This window comes from Triturus cristatus, chromosome 9 (assembly GCF_964204655.1).
Source record: "Triturus cristatus chromosome 9, aTriCri1.1, whole genome shotgun sequence".
Taxonomy (NCBI): Eukaryota; Metazoa; Chordata; class Amphibia; order Caudata; family Salamandridae; genus Triturus; species Triturus cristatus.
Genome location: NC_140592.1, coordinates 855070318 through 855091613, shown reverse-complemented (window position 1 = coordinate 855091613; position 21296 = coordinate 855070318). Strand labels below are relative to the sequence as shown.

Genomic DNA, 21296 nt, shown 5'->3' with positions numbered 1-21296 from the left:
GGCAGGCAGGAGTGAGTTACATATTCTTGGTGCAGCCCCAGAGGAGGCCCGATTGTAAGTTGTTTTTTTCCTCAAGCGTGCTGGTTGGAGCAAAAGGTCTCTGGCAGACCGGGAGTTTCTGGTTCCTCCGGATACCACGAGTTTCTGGGCAAGAAATGCTGGGGAATTTGAGTATAGAGCCTTGTGAGTGATGCAAGCCAGTTTAAGTTGGATTCTGGACTCAAAAGGAAGCCAGTTCAGAGCTTTCAGGTGTGGTGAGATGTGGTCGAATTTCCTTGAACCTGTTAGTTGTCTGGTGGCCGCATTGAGGCAATGTTTTTCCAAATGTAATCATAGCAATAGAACCTGAATACAGCGCACACAGACAAAGAACTCTTTGCAGCATTTCCTCTATTCATAATTGTTATAGATGTAATGAACTGTGACCCACTGGAAAGTAATCATAAAAATTAACATATAAGGATCAATTAACAAATCAGGTGCTTTACGTTTATCAACTTATAACAGTGTCTGTACATGATACAGTTGCAGGGGATTGTTCCTTTTGTTGATTTCATTCACTAAGGAGACTCCCATATTCTTGTCATGAAGAAGTCATCAGTTAAAAGATTAACCAGTTTGTGAAATGATCTTCTCTCAGGAATACCAAGGTAGATTCTTCTTGAAATCTGATTGTTCCTGAGCCACATTTTATGATGTGCCTCGTTTTTCTTTGTTACATAAGGTATTTTTGGAGTATTGTTCATGTTCCTAAATAACGGATTCATGATATTCTGCGCTATTATTTAGGAGTACAGGTCTTTTGTGTACATAAAAGTTTTTTATTTACCCTCTTTTCCATGGTTACTTTCACCGGTTCCTTCAATAGATTTGAAAGGGTTTCTACTGAATAACAAACTTTTTCATACTCACTAAAAAGTAGGAGTGCGGGGCAGCAGCACCCCCAAAATTACTGTTCAGGAGTACTAAAGTTGAATGAGTAGTAAAGATGCCTTTGAATTTACTTTTTATCCAGTCACATTTGCTGTGCGTTCAAAGACAGGTCAAATTTCAGCCTGTACCTTCTGACAAATGGCTGCTTATTCTTTTAACGTGAAAATTGGTGTTTACTTTTCTCTCTCTGATTGCAGCGAGAGGATTTTGTCAAATAAACTATGTGACAATATTGCTAGTGTGAATATAAATACTTATAAATGAACTGTACATACATTTCAAAATATGATCAACAGTTAGGGAAGCACAAATTAAGTGATTTTTTGAAATTCTGACGTGTAATGGAAACAAATTTTGGATACAAAACAAACCAAGACACTTTACAAGGTGATGCGTAAATTACAAATATTTGCTGAAACACAATTTTCACACATTACCATTTGTGCGCTATATAGTTAGTAAAACTGTACCCTGGTGGAAATGTAGTGGCCGTTTCAATAACAAATGTGCTGCCTGTAAAAAGCAGTGCGCTGCCACACTATGCTTCAGTAATATATTTGTGACAATTAGCTCCAAAGTACACCACCAGCTATATACTTTACCCTTACCATGAATAGGCGTGGCTCATTTGCTACACTCGTTCGTTGTGCTACGCTTGGATTTTTCGCACTCTCTCTGGAATTCAGTGACATTACATTGATGGCTACACAACTGTACTTTCTTTACTCGTAGTACAATCACCGCTCCTCTCTCACTGCAACCCTTATGAATTTACCTTGTTCTTCCTTGGAAGTCGGGTGATAATAGGAGCTTTTCTGAAATAAAGGAACAACATGTGTGTCAACTCAGTGCATTTTGTGGTGATTTGACCTGATGCACTTCCCTCTTTTGCCATTCTTTTTTTCAGCGGCCTTCAAAATCATCCATCATAAAATCGTGTGATGGTTTATATCCCATCTAAGCTATAGATATAAATTTATCCAAATGGAATAATCCAAATCACAACAGTAATCTGTAGACCGAAGTGGGCCCATTACCTAGTGCACAAAGACATTTGCATATAGGAAAGGGGCAGCTTGAATCTACCATTCCAAAGGTGCTTTTTCAGTAAAATAAATGTAAACATATGTGTTAAATAAAATGTATACTTTAAAGAATGAACTTTAATAACTTTTGATTCGTTTTCTGTGTGCCCGTGCGGGTACATTGCGCTGAGATGGGAAGTACTAGAACATTTTTCAGCTACGGCAGCATAAATCTAAGGCCAGTTCCATCTGTGGTGTCCCACAAGGACTTATTCTCTTTGAATCTTCCACCTTGCTCCCTTAAGAGGCGTCTTGTCCAGTCAGAAAATCAACATGCACCAATATGCCAACAGCTGAAATACATCACTAAGAAGATCTAGTCAACATGGTATAAGCTTTCCCTACTCCATAAAGTTCAACCATACCAACCAGAATCAGACTTCTACATCACCCAGGCACCCCTAAATGCTGCTGTAAATATCATGAAGGGACAACAAAATATAATCACATCTGACTTATCTTGATGTACCTACACTGAAGCCCATGCAAGCATGCATTATGCCCAGGGCCGGTGTATTTTCTGTTGGAGCTTGGTCGGTAACTCACCCTCTTCACTAGAAGAGCAACTGGCTTTCCCTGGTGGTCATCTCAACAAGAGAACCAATGCATTACTCAGACTTGAGCTTGTAATCTGCAAGAAGGAAACAAACAGAAGACAAGCCAACTCATTCTTTGCTCTGAGGCTGTAGAACAAATATAATCTCCGAAACTAGACAGTGATTACTTGATGTGCCCCCTTGGCTGAAATTTATCACTGAGGAATTAATACTGAATAATTAATCCTTAGAGCTAAAGGGTGAGAAGGCACTAAACATTTTTGTAGTTAGGTAGTTGTATGGAGGGTCTGACTAGATAATATATATATATATATATATATTCACTGAAAAAAACATAGGTTTCAGGCACGTTATAGTTAGGAATTAGCATTTTAAAAACCTTAGAAAACCTTAGGGGTGTTATAGTTAGCTGGACTTTTCACTCGTACAAAACCATTGAAATTCCCCCGTTATAGTTAGTTCAGCTAACTATAACTCGCGCGCCCGCAATGCACTGCTGATGACGTCACATATTACATCACTCATGACATGGTCAGTGACATCACTCATTATTTATTTAGAAATCTGTTTATTAGAATTTTCGTTGCAGGTAAAACCACACAATACATCATACTTCATCAAATAGCATTGTTACATAAATCTTGTAGGCAGGCGTCAATGTATAACCGATACAAACATGGTGCGTTACATTAAGTGTACTGTAACCGGTTGTGTCCCAAGGTATAACCTGTCAGGTCATAAGTAAATCCATCTCCATTCGTATCGTTATGGCCCCAGCCCTAGTGGAGAGCATCCGCTCACCAGCGTCGATTCCAATTGTGTGTTATTCTCAGTGCTTTCCCGAATAATTATACAAACAGTGCTATACTCCCCATTCTGTAGCTGGGCAGCTGCCCTTCCAACAATCTAACAACTAAAACAATGTACAACAGCAGCTTGCGTCTTCTAGTCTAGTCGGCCCCCACTTCGCTGACCCCTCTCCCATCAGGCTCCACCCTCCCTGGCCCCCACCACTCAAAAAGGGGATCAGGCGCTGATATCCTATCTGCGGCTTGCACTATCTTCGCCAGCCAGCCAGTCGCACCCACCAGCGCGGAGTCCCAGTCAAGTGAACAGTGCCCCATCGCCTAACGCAGCTCCGACAGCGCAGCAGTGCCCTCCCCCGGGGCCACCTCCTCCGATTGTGACAGGAGCTGCCTCATTTCCCCCCACTGGGCGGCGACGGGCGTCGTCCTAAGGCCCAGTGTCTCTTCCCGCCGAAGCGCCACCTCTTCTGCCTTTGCCCACACCATAAAAGAGCTACGCCACGCTCGCACATGCGGTGCGGTATCTGCCTTCCAGCGCTTGGTGATGAGCCGCTTAGCCACTATTATCCCCAGATCAAGGAAACGACAGGCCATCTTAGCCGGTGGCGGTCGGGGAAAGAGATGCAGCAGGTATGTGGGCCACTCCGATGGAATCTCCCGGCCCGTACACCTGCGGAGTTCCCCATGTATCGCCTGCCAATATATCTGCAGTGTGGGGCAGCCCCACAGCATGTGGATCAGGTCGGCGCCAAGCGTCGCACAACGGGGGCAGCACGCGTCCGTTCTGCAAAAATACTTATTAATGGCGACCGGTGTGAGGTAGGCCCTGTGTAGGACAAAAAACTGTATTTGACGGAATCTCATATTTCGGGGCACCCTCCTTGGCCCCCTCAGCGCTCCCTCCCATTCCCTGTCTACCATAGGGCGGGCAAGGTCCCCCTCCCACTTTTCGCGCAGTGTCCCCAGACTCGGCGCCGCATGAATCCGCAAGGCCCCAGCGAACCACTTGATCAGGTGTCCTCCTCGGCCCATAACATGGAGATACTGCAGCACTAAATGCTGCTCCGGTTCCACCTGCAGGTCCCCCCAGTGACCCACCAGAGTCTCTATCAGGGCCCGGTGACGGAGAAACTGGCCCTGCGCCAGCCCCGTCTCTTCTGCAAGGGTCGCAAACGGCAAGAGGCCCCCTTCATGGTATAGGTCCTCCATGGTGTGAATATCAACCGCATGCCAATCCCGTAACTCCGCAGCTCCCAACGTGTCTCGCCCACAAGGGGAACCCTCCAGTGGGATGGCCGGGGCGTATGGGAGCGTGGCCCTCGTCAGCCGGAGGCTTCTTCGGTAGCTTTTCCAAGCCACCACTAACAGCAACGGTTCAGGCTTCAGCGCTCCCGTCGTCGGGTGAAAAATCTTGAGGAGCTCGGTCAATGACAGCGGCGGATTCTCCGCTGTCGCCGTATCCTCTCGACACCTGTCAGCCAGCCAGCGAGCCACCCACTGCAGCTGTGCGGCTAGATAGTAATGCTCCAGGCAGGGCATCCCGAGCCCGCCCCCACCCACGGGAAGGCACAATTTCGGCAGCGCAACTCTGTGGCGCGCCGTTCCCCATATGAAGTTGCGGAGGGAGCGCGTGAGGGGCGCAAAGAAGGACACCGGTAGGTACACCGGCAAGTTGGCAAAATAGTACAGCAGACGGGGCAGTACCACCATTTTAACGAGCGCTATTCGGCCAGTCACCGAAAGGGTAAGCGTGCTCCAAAACGCCATCTGGGTCCGGATCGCGGTCACCGCGCGTCCTAGATTACCCTCCAGTAGGTCCGCCGGGCGGCGATAGATCCGGACACCCAGATAGCGAAAGGTGTCCGGCCGCCAGTAGCCGGGGTCCTGGACGTCGCCCCCAAAGGCGTACAGACAGGATTTGGCCGCGTTCACTCGGAGGCCTGAGAGCCGCTCAAAGGTGTGTAGGATGCGATCCAGCCCCTCAGGGATGGAAGATACATCCCTGACATATACTAGGAGGTCATCCGCATAAAGGGACACCTGATGGGTTGCATCCCCCAGCGGGATGCCATCCGCAAGTTCCCCACGGAGCGTCGCCGCCAACGGCTCCATTGCAAGCGCAAACAGGAGGGGCGACAACGGACACCCCTGCCTAGTGCCCCGGCCAATTACGATGGGATCCGAGACATATGGGCCCGTGCGCACCCGCACCGTGGGTCCTTTGTACAGCAGAGCCGCAAGTTGCAGGAAGCCCAGCCCCAATCCGATCCTCGACAGTGCCGACACTAGGTATCCCCATTCCAAGCAATCAAAGGCTTTCTCGAGGTCCAGGACCAAACAGCCCGCCCTGGGCCATGGTCGGGTGCTCTCCCCCATCACCCTAAAGAACCGCCGTAAATTAAGCGAAGTGCTGCGCTTGGGCACGAAACCATTTGTCGCCATGCACCAGCGTAGGCACCACCGGCGCCAGTCTCTCCGCCAGCACCTTCGCCAATATTTTATAGTCTGTGTTGAGGAGGGCGAGCGGGCGATAGGACCCCAGCTGCGTGGCGTCTCGCCCCGGCTTAAGCAGGGAGATCAGATAAGCCTCCTTCAGCGACGCTGGCAATGTGCCTTCCTCTAGGGCAGCCAAGTAGAGACTATGAAGCTTAGGGATAAGGGACTCACGGTGAGTTTTGTAGTATTCCGCCGGGAGTCCGTCCGGTCCCGGCGCTTTTCCTGAGGCTAAAGAGGAAATAGCGTCCCCTATCTCCTCCATCGTGGGGGGGCATTCCAGACTCTCATGGTACTCCTCCGGAACCACCGGTAATTCCACCGCTTCCAGGAACTCATCCAGATCACACGCATTCCTCCTGCCCGTTGACCGGTACAGAGAGGTGTAATGTGCCGTGAACGCCCGGTGGATTTCCCACTGCGTGTGAACCAGCACTCCGTCCCGCCCCGCGATCGCACCCACGGGGGTACGGGTCGCATCCTGCCGGATGAGCCAGGCCAGAAGCCTCCCTGCCCTGTCTGACGTGGCGTGTACCCGGGCCGAGTGCGCCGCATAATTAAGGCAGCGGAGCCGCTCAAGGAGATCGGCATTTTGCGCCCGGGGGTCAGATAGATGGCTCGCATCCGAGCCCCCCCCCTTCACCACGCACCTCCCATGAGAGGAGGCGAGATTCCAAGGAGGCGAGAGCCCCCGCCAACTGCTTCCGAATATTCCAGGTCGCACCTATGCAATGGCCCCTGATGTACACCTTATGCGCGTCCCACTCTATCAGCTCACTATCCGTGGAGCCCTCATTGAGATCAAAATACTGTTCGATTGCAGTGCCCAGGGAGGCCCGAAATTCCGGGTCCTCCAGCGCCGCTGTCTGAAGACGCCACGTCGGCACCGGGGGCCTATCGGGCCTCCAGCGAAGCCCCAGAATAAGTGGATTGTGGTCTGAGTGCGTCCGACCCATGTATTCCGCCCGGGTCACCCACGGAAGCACCGAATGGGTGCCCACCACCCTATCCAACCGAACATGGAGGCCGTGGACCGCGGAGTAGTAGGAGTACACTCGGTCGCCCGGATGGGCATTCCGCCACAGGTCGGTGAGCGTCCAGTGAGACAGCCACGCGGCGAGGGCCCTGGCGTTCGATCCCACCTGCGTGCCCCGCAGGGGCGGAAAGGACCGGTCCATGTGTACATCCAGCACGGAATTAAAGTCCCCCCCCCAAAAGCCAGGGGAGGCCGACAAACGGTTCCAGCACCGACGACAGGCTGGCCAGGTAGGATGGCTGCTCCACATTTGGCGCATAAAGAGACCCCAGCAGCACCTGCTGGCCATCTAGTTTCCCATGAACTAAGGTGTACCTCCCACCAGGATCCACCAGCGCCTGCAGACAGACAAACGGGGTACCCGCCCTTATCCATATCAGCGTGCCTCTAGCGTGCGCCGAACACGTGGTGCCATAGACCTGCCCCCTCCAGTGCGCACGCAGCCTACCCAGTTCCCCGGCCGTCATGTGCGTCTCCTGCAGGAGAGCGATTGCCACCGCGTGTCGCTGCATGTATGCATAGACTGAGTATCGCCGCGCCGGTGTATGCATGCCCCTGACATTCCATGTAATCACATTTGTAACAGCCATGCGGAAAGGACTAAGGGTAATACTGTGGCAGGGGGGTAGGGACGCTCGTCCAGGGCGGGGGGCGGCGGGCCTTCCCCTGACTATGTAGAAAGCTGCAACATAAACACCTCAACGCAACTACGCACCACCATGAAGCCGTGCGAAAAACCGAGCCAAACAGGCCAACTGAACTGACAGGGCGAACCCCTCTACGGGTAATCGTCCAAACCATGTAACAATGCTCGCTAAGTAGAGCTAAGCCCAATTGTGGCTAGGGGGCAGGCAAGTGAGATTCAATCCGCGCGGGTGCACATCTGCAGGGATGCCTGTGTATATGTGACGTGAAGGGACCCCCAGAGTCAGAGCGCAGCGCCGGCCCGGGGAGTGTAGGATCCCCCCCCCCCACCACCACGCCACCCACAAAGGCAGATGAACCCTAGCTCGGGCAGTCGCCCTATCGCAGGGGGCGGAAGTCCAGCCACCACCGCAGCCCACCTGGTCCATCAGTCCCCGGTATTCCAGCAGCAGGCGTGCTCCCATCCGCAGCTCATGCCTCCACCCACTGCACGGTCAGGAGCCACAAAGTGTCTGTCTGAGGGCTGCAGGACCCATACCCAAGGAGCACCTCCAGCCGCGACCCCAGATCTCTCAAAGTTTCGTTCATATTACATCACTTGGTCCGATGTCTTGCGGACTGACCAGCGGCAACAGCTGGTCGTCAGAGATCACAGTTGATGGGGAGGATGAGCCGTTGGACAACACTTCACCCCGCTCTTGGGCAGCGTCTCCACTCCCGCCGTCCGGCGACACGAGAGTGGCCACCGCTGCCAGCGCATCCTGGCGCTCCAGTCTGCTCTTCTCCGGGCTGGGGGCCACCCCCAGCCCCCGCCCCTCAGCGTGCCGCCGCCTCCTTCCCTGCCTTTGGCGAGATCTCCTGCCGCGCGGTGTGATAGCCTCCTGACTCCGCGGCCGCCGGCCATCACTGCGCCCCGTGTCCTCCAGCCAATCCCAGACCTCAGATGGCGTGTCGAAGAAGCGGACACCATCCGTGGTGGCCACCCGCAGGCGGGAGGGGAACAAAAGAGCATATGACATTCCTAGTTCTCGCAGGCGACGCTTCACCGCCAGGTAGTTGCTGCGGCGTCACTGCACCAGGGCAGTGTAGTCCGGGAAGAAATGCACCTGTCCACCGCCAACAGTGATGTCGCCCATCCCCCGGGTCTCGCGGAGCACCACGTCCCTGTCTCGATAGTTGAGGAGTTTGAAGAGGAAGGGCCGCGGTCGGGACCCCGGGGCGGGCCTCTGTGTGGGGACCCTGTGGGCACGTTCCACCACGAAGTGCGGGGAGAGTTTCTCCGGTCCGATCAGGTTGCGTAGCCACACTTCCACATATTGCTCCGGCTGTCTCCCCTCCTCGCCCTCCGGCAGGCCCACCACGCGCACGTTGTTGCGTCGAGAGCGCCCTTCTGCATCATCCGCGCGGTCCTCCAATGCATGGACGCGGTCAATGAGATCCTGGAGGGCGGCTGTATGAGTAGACACAACTGGTCGCACCTCCCGGAGAGTTTGCTCCTGCTGCTCTACCTTGTCCGCCAACTTGCGGTGGTCCGCGTGGAGCAGCGTGAAGTCGACCGTGACCTTGTTGATGCGGGCTTCCAACGACGACCTAGTCTGTTCAAGCGAGGAGCCGATCCGCTCCACAGCCGCCAGTACCGAGTCCAGCTTGGCAGCCAGTAGAGCAGTGGGCGGGGCCGCTTCAGGGTCTCCAGGCGCCGGGGCAGGGCCCAGTCCTGTCACCGGGGCCCGGCCGTCTTTCTGGGCATTGCGCAGCCGGCCCATAACCAACTGTTGTGCAGTGGGCATCCGCCCGTAGTCCAGTCCGCCAGCAGATGGGCCCGGTCTAGCCGCAGCAGGCCCCTCCTCTTCAGAGCCAGCCGCTGTGTCAGGGCCCCACCGCACTCCAGGCGGCCTCCCGTCCCGGCTCAGTGGTCACCGTCACAGTCCAGGTGCCACAACGTAGGGAGCCAGAAAGTGCCCGCCGTCGGTGGGCGTCTCGCAGCGCGCCAAGCGTCGGGCGTCGTGATCCCTCGCCTTCCAATCTCCTCAAGGGCCGAGGCTCCCAAGCTGCAGGTCCCACCGGGGTCGTGCCGCCTCCTCCGTCCGCTGTCTCCGCTCCGGGGCAGCCACGCGATCGCCGCTGCAGGGGGGCGCGCCCCCTCCGCCGCCTCCTCCGGGCTGCCGGGCCCCGGCGGGTCCCGGATCACAGGGCCCACCTCCGCTAAGGCTCCGGACGCGTCCCGTCCAAGCGGCGGCCAGGCAAGAGGCCCCACACTCGGGGATCAGCCGCCTCCTGCGTCTGCATCTCCGGCCACTGACCTGCCGAACGTCGCCGCTCCACTGCTTGTGCTCCCGGTGCGGACCTCCGATATGCCCTCAGTGTGCTCCCGAGGTCCAAGCTCCGCCGCGCCACCAGGCCGCCACAACCAGCGCTCCAACGGTCACGGCCCAGGGGTCACGTGGCAAGCCGCGGCGCACAGTAGCGTGTGCGGCCGGCCGCAGGGCTCCAGCGCCCCTCACCAGCCGCCGGTCTCCCTCCTCAGGCGATCCCGAGCCACCGCCCAGCAACTTCGCGCTCCGCTCAGCAGACCGCTGCAGCGGGGGGTGAGCGAGCCGTCTCCGCCATAATTTTCGGCCGCTATGGGGGTCCCTGACAGGATATTTTACAGGATGCAGGCACCGATGCGCCGGAGCTCCTCTAGCTTGCGGCCATCTTGTTCGCGCGCCAAGCCACGCCCCCGTCAGTGACATCACTCATGACATCACTGATGACATCTCAAATGACATCACTGATGACATGATCCAGTGAATGTGTGTTTTTCTGAAAATTAAATATGTTTTATATATGTATATCTCAAGGTCGATGGAAGAATCAATGCGTATATAAGTGTCTAAATGGATGATTTGTTTTTGAAAAATTGATTGTATAACTGACTGATTAAGTGTATCATAGTGAATACATGGCTTAGTGAGTAATGTTTAAATATGTAAATATCTGTATCAGTCTCTCACTTTGTGTATAAGTGGCTGCATGGGTTGGTGAGTAGCTACATGAGGGTCTATATAGGTTATTAGTTGTTTTTTTTTTAGTATCAGTGTGAGTGTCTGTATGGTTCGGTGGGGGTATTATGTAGTGCATAGGTGCATGAATGAGTGACTCACTGTTTGTATGTGTTGAAGACAGCATGTGTGCAGGACTGTATGGGTGAATGAGTGTGTGTATGGGTGTGTTAGTGAGTGAATGACTGTCTCAATATAGTGTCTTTATAAGTAACTACATATGTTTTAAACTAGTATATGTGACTATTGGTGTATATAACTGAGTATATGTGAGAGTGAGAGATTGGAAGAGTTCCTGTATGAATAAGTATGTGTTTCTATAAGTGACTGTTTAAAAGACTAAGTGTGTGTAACTTTCTGTAGAAGTAAGTGTGGTGGTGTGTGTATAACTGTATATGCAAGTAAATGGATGTTTGATTCTTTATTAGCATGAGTGACTATGTGTGTGAGTAACTCTATGGATGAGTGGCGTTGTGTAACAGGCTGTATAGGTGTACGAGTACATATTATGAGTGAGTACATGTATGAGTGACTGTATAGGACTGTTGGTGAATGAGTGGATGTGTATGTGGATCTTAGAATTACTGAATAGGTTGTTGTAACTGGTATTGGTATGTCCATTGTTTTGAAAATTTAGGTTTCTATTTTTGAATGTGTGTATCAAAGGTTATATTAGGGTGAGAGGAGGTCTGCCACTCTATCACAAGGATGATGTCATCAGTGATGTCATTTGAGATGTCATGAGTGATGTCACTGGCCATGTCATGAGTGATGTAATATGTGACATCATCAGCAGTGCATTGCGGGCGCGCGAGTTATAGTTAGCTGAACTAACTATAACGGGGGAATTTCAATGGTTTTGTACGAGTGAAAAGTCCAGCTAACTAGAATGCCCCTGAAACCTATGGTTTTTTCAGTGAATTTCTAAGGTTTTTTTAAATGCTAATTCCTAACTATAACGTGCCTGAAACCTATGTTTTTTTCAGTGAATTTCAAAGGTTTTTTAAATGCTAATTGATAACTATGCCTACAGAGATAGGACATGTGAAGAAAAAATGAACAGAAAGAAAAAAAAGAAATGCAGAAAGAAGCAACAGAAGTCCTCAAAGACGAAGAAAAGTGCAGGAAGAAGGATAACGTGCAGAAAGAACAAACAGAAGAGCAGAAAGAAGCCTTGTTGCAAAATCATCCTGTACCCTCAACTTTTTCAAGGATACTGGTGGTAACCGAGTCTGATTAACCAGTCCTAGAGCCAGTGCTATGTTAAAAGACACTTAGAATACAGTGAAAAGACCTACATACACTAGGGAACACTATGCGTTGGGGTCCCCCTGTGATTAGCATGACCTCCTCTGTAAGCCCCTAGTATATAATAGGGCAGGGGGATTAAACCTACCTCTTAAAATGCGCCACAGGGCGTGTTTGCACACGTCACCTCAGGCCCCGTCCCCTCCCTTCCCCACTGTGTAAACACGCCCTGTGGCCGTTTTAAGTTGGGAGATTAAGTCCCCTTGAATCCTGAGGGTCCCTAGGGTCCAACTAGACCACTAGGTACCTCCAGTAAGCGCCACAGAGCTGCGTTGCAGAGAGATGTAAAAAAGGGCACGGCCTAGACCACCTCTCTGCAACGCAGCACAGTGGCGCTTACTGGAAGCACCTGGTGGGCTAGTTGGCCCAAAGGGTCCCTCAGGATTGAAGGGGAATTATATCCCCAACTTAAAACGTGCCATAGGGCGTGTTTGCACACGTCACCTCCGGCCCCATCCCCTCCCTTCCCCACTGTGTAAAGACGCCCTGTGGCCGTTTTAAGTTGGGAGATTAAGTCCCCTTGAATCCTGAGGGTCCCTAGGGGCAGAATAGCCCACTAGGTACGTCCAGTAAGCGCCATTGCAGAGCGGTGTTAAAAGGGGCACGGCCTGCACCACCTCTCTGCAACGCAGCGCAGTGGTGCTTACTGGAAGCACCTGGGGCGCTAGTTGGCCCCCAGGGTCCCTCAGGATTGAAAGGGAATTATTTCCCCAACTTAAAACGCGACACAGGGCGTGTTTGCACACGTCACCTCAGGCTCCGTCCCCTCCCTTCACCACTGTGTAAACGGGCCCTGTGGCCGTTCTAAGTTGAGAGATTAAGTCCCCTTGAATCCTAAGGGTCAAACTAGCCCACTAGGTACCTCCAGTAAGTGCCACAGAGCTACGTTGCAGAGAGGTGTAAAAAGGGGCGTGGCCTCAGAACACCTGTCTGCAACGCAGCTCCCTGGCGCATACTGGAGATACCTGTTGGGCTAGTTGGCCCTCAGGGACCCTCCAGTATTGAAGGGGAATTAATTCCCCAACTTACAACTCGCCAGGGGGCGCATTTGCAGAGTGCTGCAAGGAGGGGGCGTGGCCTCCGGCGCGATGCCGGTCTTTTATTTATTTTTTTTAAGAAGGGGGGCTGTGTGGCCCCCCTTCTTTTTCAAATGTATTGGCCCTGGGGACCCCATCCCCCAGAGCCTGCATCCTAATTTTTATTTTTTTTTATTTGGAAGGGGGCCGCATGGCCCCCCTCCCAAGGCCTTAATCGGCCCCAGGGACCCCAACCCCCGGGGCATGGCCTTTTTAAAAAATTAAAAAAATCTTTAGGAGGGGGGCTGCGTTGCCCCCCTCCTCAGGCCACTTATGGCCCCGGGGACCCCATCCCTCGGGCCGGCCATTGTTTTTTCTTATTTTTATTTTTTAATATATTTATAGAAACACCTAGGACATGCTGGACAAACCGTACGTACCTATCACCATGACGATTTGCGTGATATTCATTAAAAGGCGACTATGCATACAATGAATCCATGTGGAATGTATTTACACCGCTAGTGAAGCTCTGACGTGTCTGACGTCCTACCGTGCCTAATCCCGGCTCCCCCGCTGGTGGGTACTCTTCAAGTAGACACCCTTGTCGTTTATTTATACAAAGATGGGTAGCTATTGACGGGCACATTTAATACACACGCACACCAAGCCATTCAAAAGGGATTCGACAAACATTCGACCAAAACTATGCAAGAAACCCCCCCCACGGTTAATAAAACACACATCCACCGCCGGATGTGTAATACTTATTATTTTACTCTCTGGAAAGGAGACGAACCTCACTTGAGAGTCACAGCACGCTCCTGGCTGAGCCCAATGCTGTGTTACACCCACCAGTGCCCGCCGAATGCCACACACCTGTGTTGTATTCCACCAGCTAGTGTGTATGCTATGACACACTCTAGCCCATGTGCACTGTAACACCACCCCGTGAATATTGTCATGCCACACTTGCCCCATCTAACGTGCCTTCCTAGATGCCTATGTTATAACGCACAGCGCTATGCCATACATATTACAATCTGGGATCCATATCTTTGTTACAGTGCATATGCAATGTTATACTCCCCAGCACATATTTTATATTACAACTTTAGTGACTAGTTAGGTTACACAACACTGCCCTGTGCATATTACACTCCAAGGCGCATATCGCATAGCATGCGCTAGTGCCTGTGTTATCTCGCGCTCTCCAATGAATCTCTCATTGCGCACAATGTATTGCACATTATATTTCACGCCCGGTTCATCTTATATCACACTTTTTGGTGCATAGTTTATACCATACACTATATCTAGTTTTAATTTTCAATCGTGCTCTCAGGACTATGTTCTATATAACACTGCGTCCACCTACCCTTTTCACGGGCATTACATTTTGCGATGGGGGGTGGAGGGTGAGGGGGTGTTTCTGCGAAGTGAGCCCGGAGTCACAGTCACAAACGTCCTCTTCTTCCTGAATAAAAGTGAGATTATGCTGCATACTTGTTCATATTTTAAGTAGTTTGCACAGACACACATTTTAAAAACAATAAAGTTCCTAATACCCACATTCTCTGAACAGTTAGCTTGCTGCCCCATCCCCCTCCTCCCTATCCTCGGTTGTCTGAATCCATGGACTGCCTCCTCCCTCCTGCCATGCATGGTCTGATGTGCTGCCACTGCCCTCCATTTAGCATGATGTACCAGCCCACTCCTCCTGCCCTCCATTTCCCAATTCTATGCCCCATCATTGACCTCCTGCTTAGCTTCTGTGCTTAGCTTGCTGCACCTATTCTCCTCCCCCCTGCCCTCTGATGTCTTTGTGCATACCCCTGCTCCATCCTTTTTGCCCACCATGTTCCATGGACCTGCCACTCCTATCTACTCTGAATGTTCTGTTGAGCTGCCACTCCCCTCCCACCTGCCTAGCATTGTCAGATGATTGTAACCTGTCCCTGCCACCTCCACCTTGCCTGTCCACATGCCATGCCCCTATCCCCTTCCTCCTGTCCTCCATGATCCATTTTACTGCCACACCCTTCTGCCCTCCCTGGTCTGTTGTGCTGCAACTGCTCCTCCTGCCTGCCCCGCGCGGTCTGTTGTGAGGCCCCTTCCCCTGAACTCTCTTGTCTGTGCCCAGGTCCTGACCCTCCCTTCTATCCTCCATGGTCCTTTGTGCATGCCCCTGCACCCCCCTTCTTGCCCATCATAGCCATTGTGCTGCCACTAACACTCCCGCTTGCCATGCATAGTCTTCTGTGCTGCCACGGCCCCTCCCACCTTCCCTGTGTGGTCAGCTAGCTGCCCCTGACCCCCTCCCACCTTCCCTCCATGGTCTGTGTGTATGCCATCATAGTCTCACTGTTGCTCTCCATGGTGTGTCTTGCTTCTAGTGCCCATCCTGCCTGACCTCAATGGTCATCTTGCTGCTCCTGCCCCCTTGCCCCCAGCCCTCTGTTTCCATGTGCAGACCCCTATTCCCTCCCTCCTGGCATGTCTGTTCCATTGTAATTCCCCTGATCCGTCCCTCCTGCCCTTTATGGTCTGTTATGCTGCAGCTTTCTTTCCTGTCTGTCCATTATGGTCAGCTAGCTACCATTGCCTCTTTCCCCTCTGTTCTCTGTTGTCCATGTGCATGGTCCTGTCCCCTCCCTATTGCTTTCTATGGATTGTTGTGCTGCACTCCCGTCCCGCATGCCCTGTGTGGTGTATTGTGCTGCTGCAAACCCTGATGCCTGCCCTGCAGGGTCAGTTTGGTGCACCTCTCCATGTCCCTCCTGTCCTCTGTTATCCAAGTCCATGTCTCTACCTCAATTCCTCCTGCATTCCATGATCCAATGTACCATACTTGTGAACATTTTGAACTTGGTAAGAGGGAGATTTTTAGAAAAAAACTGGGGTATTGATTTTCCCCTTTGAGTTACACTGAAAAAGAGGAGACTGTAGACAGGAGACAGATCAAATAAAGCCCATTTGAGCTTAAAAACATTGGACGTTTCCTGGCTGAATCGGGTCTGTTGGCATGTATGGTTGTACTACCACTGCCTCTTCCTTCTGCCCACAATGGTCTATTATATTTCCACAGCCTCTCTTGCCACTCCTGTATTGTTGTTTTGTTGCCCCTGCCCCCCTTTCAACTGCCCTCCATAGCCTGTTGTGCTGCCACGGCCCTTCCTGCCTGCCCAGTGTGGCCAAATTGTTGCCTCTGCACCCTCCTACCTGCCTTCAATTTTCAGAGTCCGTGCCCCTGGCCTCTGCCTCTCAACAGTATCCTAATGAACAACTAGATTGCTAACATTCTATATTTATTACAAAAGTGTGGAACACCTGACGTCATCTTGATGTAATCAAAACTGTAATACCTAGAGCATTTCCTTTAGACATTACACATATGAGAGGGTCTTATTTGCATCAAAATTATGGTTAGTGCTCTAAAAAACTAAAATGAGGACTTATTTTCTGAGTTTTCAAATAGCGACAAAGCACTTTTAAATTATTTGTTATCTTGATGTTTTTTTATCCAGTTGACCACTTGATTAAATGTTGCACATAGGGGAGAGGATGTGGTGTTACTTCCAGAGCTGCAGACTTTGCAACTGGGGAACCAGGTTGGAGTTTCTGCTTCAGCTCGACATTCTGTGATTCTGGTCAAATCACTTAATCTCCCCATGTCTACAAACAAAATGAATTTGTTCTTGTGTGATGTAACCATTGCTCATGTAAAGCACTCCAATACCGGACAAGTCTGCACTATATAAAACTGCAAAAACACAAAAAATAAGTGTTTTGCACACTTCTGTCATTGGGCTATACTTGGGCTACATCTGGGTGATATTTGGGCGCTTTTGTCTCTGGTGGCCATCTTGGGAGATTTATTTGTTATGAAGTTTCCTAATTTCCTCATTTACTGCAGTCTCCTCAGTAGGAAATGCTTTCAGTTTTTTACTTTGATTCCATCAAGAAGGTATTCAGATATGTCACACATTTTCCATAAATTCTGAATGTTAGCAATCTAGTTGCTCATTAGATCACTGTAGTAAAGCTACTGCTCACCACGGAAGTTTGCTGCTGGTATTCAAAGTGCATGTTTCAGTCTGCATGTCAGAATTTTTTTATGAAATAGAAGAGGATTTGAGAAGTCAAAATGTGCCCTAATTTTTCTTTCTGCAGCACTAATCATAATTTCTATGGCAAAATGAACCCCCTCATTTTGTTCCTTTGCAAATTAAATGTTTTAAGTGTTACCACTTTATTCCAATCAAGATGGCTTCAGGTGTGCCATACTTTTGTCATAAGTAAGACTGTTAGCGCTCTAGTTGTTCTTTAAAACACTCTGGGACATTCTGTCATTGGGCTATACTTTGGCTACATCTGGGTGATATTTGTGCTACATTTGGGCTCTTTTGTCTCTGGTGGCTATCTTGGGAGACTTATTTGTTATGAAGTTTCCTAATTTCCTCATTTACTAGTCTCCTCAGTAGAAATACTTTCAGTTTTTTACTTTGATTCCATCAAGAAGGCATTCAGATGTGTCACACATTTGCCATAAATTCATAATGTTAGCACTCTAGTTGCTCATTACATCACTGTAGTAAAGCTGCTGCTCACCAGGGAAGTCTACTGCTGGTATTGAAAGTGCATGTTTCGATCTGCATGTCAGAATTTTTTAATGAAATAGAAGAAGATTTGAGAAGTCACTCAAAACGTGCCCTAATTTTTCTTCCTGCAGCACTAATCATACTTTCTATGGCAAAATGAACCCCCTCATTTTGTTCCTTTTTAAATTAAATGTTTTAAGAAGTACCACTTTATTCCAATCAAGATGGCTTCAGGTGTGCCATACGTTTATCATAAGTAGGACTGTTAGCGCTCTAGTTGTTACAGTTCTTTGGAACACTCTGGGAAGCTGCATTAGAACACAAAGGAATCAACTGTCAGTCTCTGCCCTTGTTGGATGTACATGTTTTACTGAGAATGCCAGACTTCATTCTCACATGACTGAGAAAGCTAATATGAATTTACAGAAAATATGCTCTCAGTTTAGCTTATAGATCACCTTCCAAACCTCTGAGGGAAAAGCATGAGAAAATAGTTCTCTCTCAAACATGATTCATGATATCCCAGCAGTAGGCTTTTTCACATGGTAAAATCACCTTAGAACATACCACAATTCCTAAAATGAGTATGGTACCATCAACAAATGATTTATAATGTAACTAAAGTCTTAAAACCCTCTATTAACTGCAATGCTTTTTAATGAGGTGCTATCATGTATATTGGTCCCAAGATGGCTGCCAACGCTTCTTGGATGAAGTGCTGACAGCCAATCAGATCTCACAATGAGATGTGTGGTTAGGCTCCGCCCAGATATATATCTGATTTTACTTTTGATTTTCTCAGGAACTACTGAACGGATTTACACCATTTAAGCAAAAGGCACGACTCTGAACCAAGGTCTACCTTTCTGCCAAATTTGGTGTAATTCCGTTCAGCAGTTCGGGCTGTAGCTGCGGCTAAAGGTCCTATGGGAAATTGCATGGGGAAAACACGTTTTGGGACCCCCCTTTTTTCTCAGCCCCCGCTTCACGAATCATCCCGAGACTTTCAGGATAGGAGCGGACTGGAGCTGGCCAAAAGTTTTGAAAATTTTGCGAAGATTTGTCAATGGGCGCCAAAGTTATTCCAAATAGAATGTTGCGGATTTCCTATGGAAAATAGGTCCTAACTATAACTACCTACTGGCGACCGCCAGTAGGTAATATATATATATATATATATATATATATATATATATTTATTTGATGAGTTTTATGTAGCGCTGGCTAGACCCGGAGGTATCAGAGCGCTTTACATGATGTTCTACAAAATTACATCAGTTACAAGTTACATCAGTTGCTAGAAAAACATTACAAGAGCATAGAAGACGAGATAAGTGAAGTGTAGAAGGGAAGGTGGGAAGGGTAAAGGGGTAGGAGGGAGATACGACAGAGAGACGAAGGAAAGTCTGCCCAAAGTCCGGCTGGGCAGGTGCCAGTCGAGGGGGAAGTCCAAATCCCATCTCCTCTATAGCTATCAGGTAGCTCCACCGGGCTTCGGCCAAATAGCTAGGTCTCAACGGGAAAACATATAAAGAAGGTAGAGGGGTAATGGTGTAGGGTAAAGGGCTAAGAGGGAGAATACGATGGAGAGACTAAGGAAAGTCTGGCCAACGTCCGGCTGGGTAGGTGACTGGGTAATTTTGCAGGACAGCAAGAATGATTGGAAGGTGGTACTGATAAGTTGTGTTCCATTGTCAGTGACCATGACTTCAGGAAAACCCTCTCATATAAAAACTTCTTTGAGAAATAGTACGAGATTTGCAGTGGAGGGATCCCTGACGAGCTTGATTTCAGGCCACTTGGACCCATAATCAATGAGAACAAAAAACGACATCCACCAGGCAAAATTTCAAAGGGATCCATGATATCCAGTCCATCTTTGACCCACGGTCCGGAGGGACACTTAATGGGGAGGAGAGGTGGAGTAGCAATTTTCAAACCCATGTCCTTTGATCGACACACAACACAGGTATCCACAACTTCACTGATTTCAAAATCCATTGAAGGCCACCATAAAAACTAACAAATATATATATATATTTATTATGAACAACACTCACCCTCACATCAGGATTACCACACCTCTCCTGCAATTCATACTGTAGTTCTTAACGCACCTATCAAAATAACGTCCACCTTCCCAACGCAAACCAATATGGCTAATAAAAACAGAATGAGTAAACCGAAAAGGGGCAGGTGTACGTACTGTTTGTGGGGAAAAACCTAAGCTACTGATACAAGTTTTCACAAATGTTCAATAAAGGAATTTTTATGCTTGTGCGTCAGAGAATTCAAATCTACCTTAAAATAGTTCTAAAAATAGCTTTTTCAAATTGACAAGTTAGGGGAAAACTTGGCAAATCGAATATAATACATATGGCACTCTGAAAGCAAATATTTAAAATTCAGTTAAAAAAATCCTAATACGGATTTCATTCGTAATATTCCGCTTGTTCTTAAAAAAGAAAGGTCGCTCAAAAATAACTTTTTATTTTAAAGATGTCTTTTTATCCCCTGTTTTTTTTAACCCCCCCCCCCCCATTCCCCTCCTAGCTGCATCAGGTGTCACGGCCTGTCTGTCAGGCTCTTCTCTCAAAGGGATAGGCCGGGGATTTCCAGGACACAGAGAGGAAGTGCCGCTCTCCGCCTGTGCGTGTGTGTGAATTACAGCATTGCAATTCAGAAGGGACTTTCCAGTTAGAAAAAAAAACGCAGAGCGTGCTTGGCGAAAGCCTGAGTAGAGTTCATTCGGGGTGGGGGAAGGGACTTTCTGCAGCCCGAGCAGCTCGCTTGTCTGGCTCAATGGCACCGTGGACTCTGTCAAGCTTTAGCTATCAGTCTAGGATAAGGCAGGAAATACATGCCTTTTTATTTAACTTCGCTCACAAGTCGCTGCTTGCACGAGCCCCGGCGGTTTGAGAACGGCTGTGGAAAAACCCTGCACCCACCGGGCCAGGCTGCCTGCTTTCCCCACTCTGTAAGTACTCACTGCTCCGAGGAGAGTCTGCCTCCCTGCATCCCTCTTGGGGGGGGGGTCCTACAAATGCTGCCTGTTAATTTCAAATTTACGACTGAAATCGCCTAATTTCTTGGTTACTCCAACGTTTTTGTGGGCGGGTCAATTTTTTAAAGGGACAGCGTCTTTTTTAGTCTGTACCTCATTGAGTGGAGCTATTGATTTCCCCCAACCGATAAACATACTTTTTTTAACAGTATACATCCCCACCTGTCCCTCTTTTGGTTTGCAAAACTCGCTTTTCAAAGTGCTTTGTCTGCATTTACCCTCCTCCGTACATTCCAACATGCCACAGTGCTTCTCCTGATAAATTAGACGTTCATTTCGCTTTATATTAATGCTTCCCTCCTTTAATTAAGTAAAGGAGAAATAATGTTTTGAAGGACCTTCTGAACAAGTGAATTTCTACTGAACATTGCTTTGATCTAGTTTAAAAGGCCCGCGCTCCCTCTTTTCCATGGGTAATTATCACATCTATGGAGATATCCCTTTCTTCTTCATCCTCTGACCCCCTCGGTGTTTTGATTATGTTCTTTTTCATCTCTATACCACCCGGGTTCTGAAGGGTCCACGCCATCATGCCTTATGAAATGAATGACAGTAGGTGCCTACTTTTTCCTCTTGCATGGGTGCAAACTGCATTGTCAAATGTCTGCACTGAGTCATTCTTCCAAACCTGTTGCAGATAAAACACACACTGACTCATAATTATACATCTGCAGTAGCCTGCAAGACTCTTTGCATGTTAAACTTAATTCG

At 49.4% G+C, this 21296-nt stretch overlaps 1 protein-coding gene and 1 long non-coding RNA gene across 4 annotated transcripts in view; one reads left to right on the top strand and one right to left on the bottom strand.

Annotated features, from left to right (window-relative positions):
- Positions 1-21296, top strand: part of TRAF3 (TNF receptor associated factor 3) — a 722485-nt gene that overhangs the window by 198606 nt on the left and 502583 nt on the right. The window contains exon 1 of one of the 3 annotated variants that reach the window (XM_085626329.1): positions 20215-20498. The exons of 1 other annotated variant lie outside the window; for it this stretch is intronic. The gene's annotated coding sequence lies outside the window, so the exon portion shown is untranslated. Of the gene's footprint in view, positions 1-20214; positions 20499-21296 lie in introns of those variants that run through there. One more of the 3 variants, XM_085626330.1, reaches the window with a different exon arrangement.
- LOC146798957 (uncharacterized) lies at positions 335-20571 on the bottom strand. Its single transcript, XR_014968815.1, has 4 exons — positions 20511-20571; positions 2565-2649; positions 1709-1748; positions 335-429 (listed from the first exon to the last, which is right to left on the bottom strand). It is a non-coding gene; the product is annotated as an uncharacterized LOC146798957 (long non-coding RNA).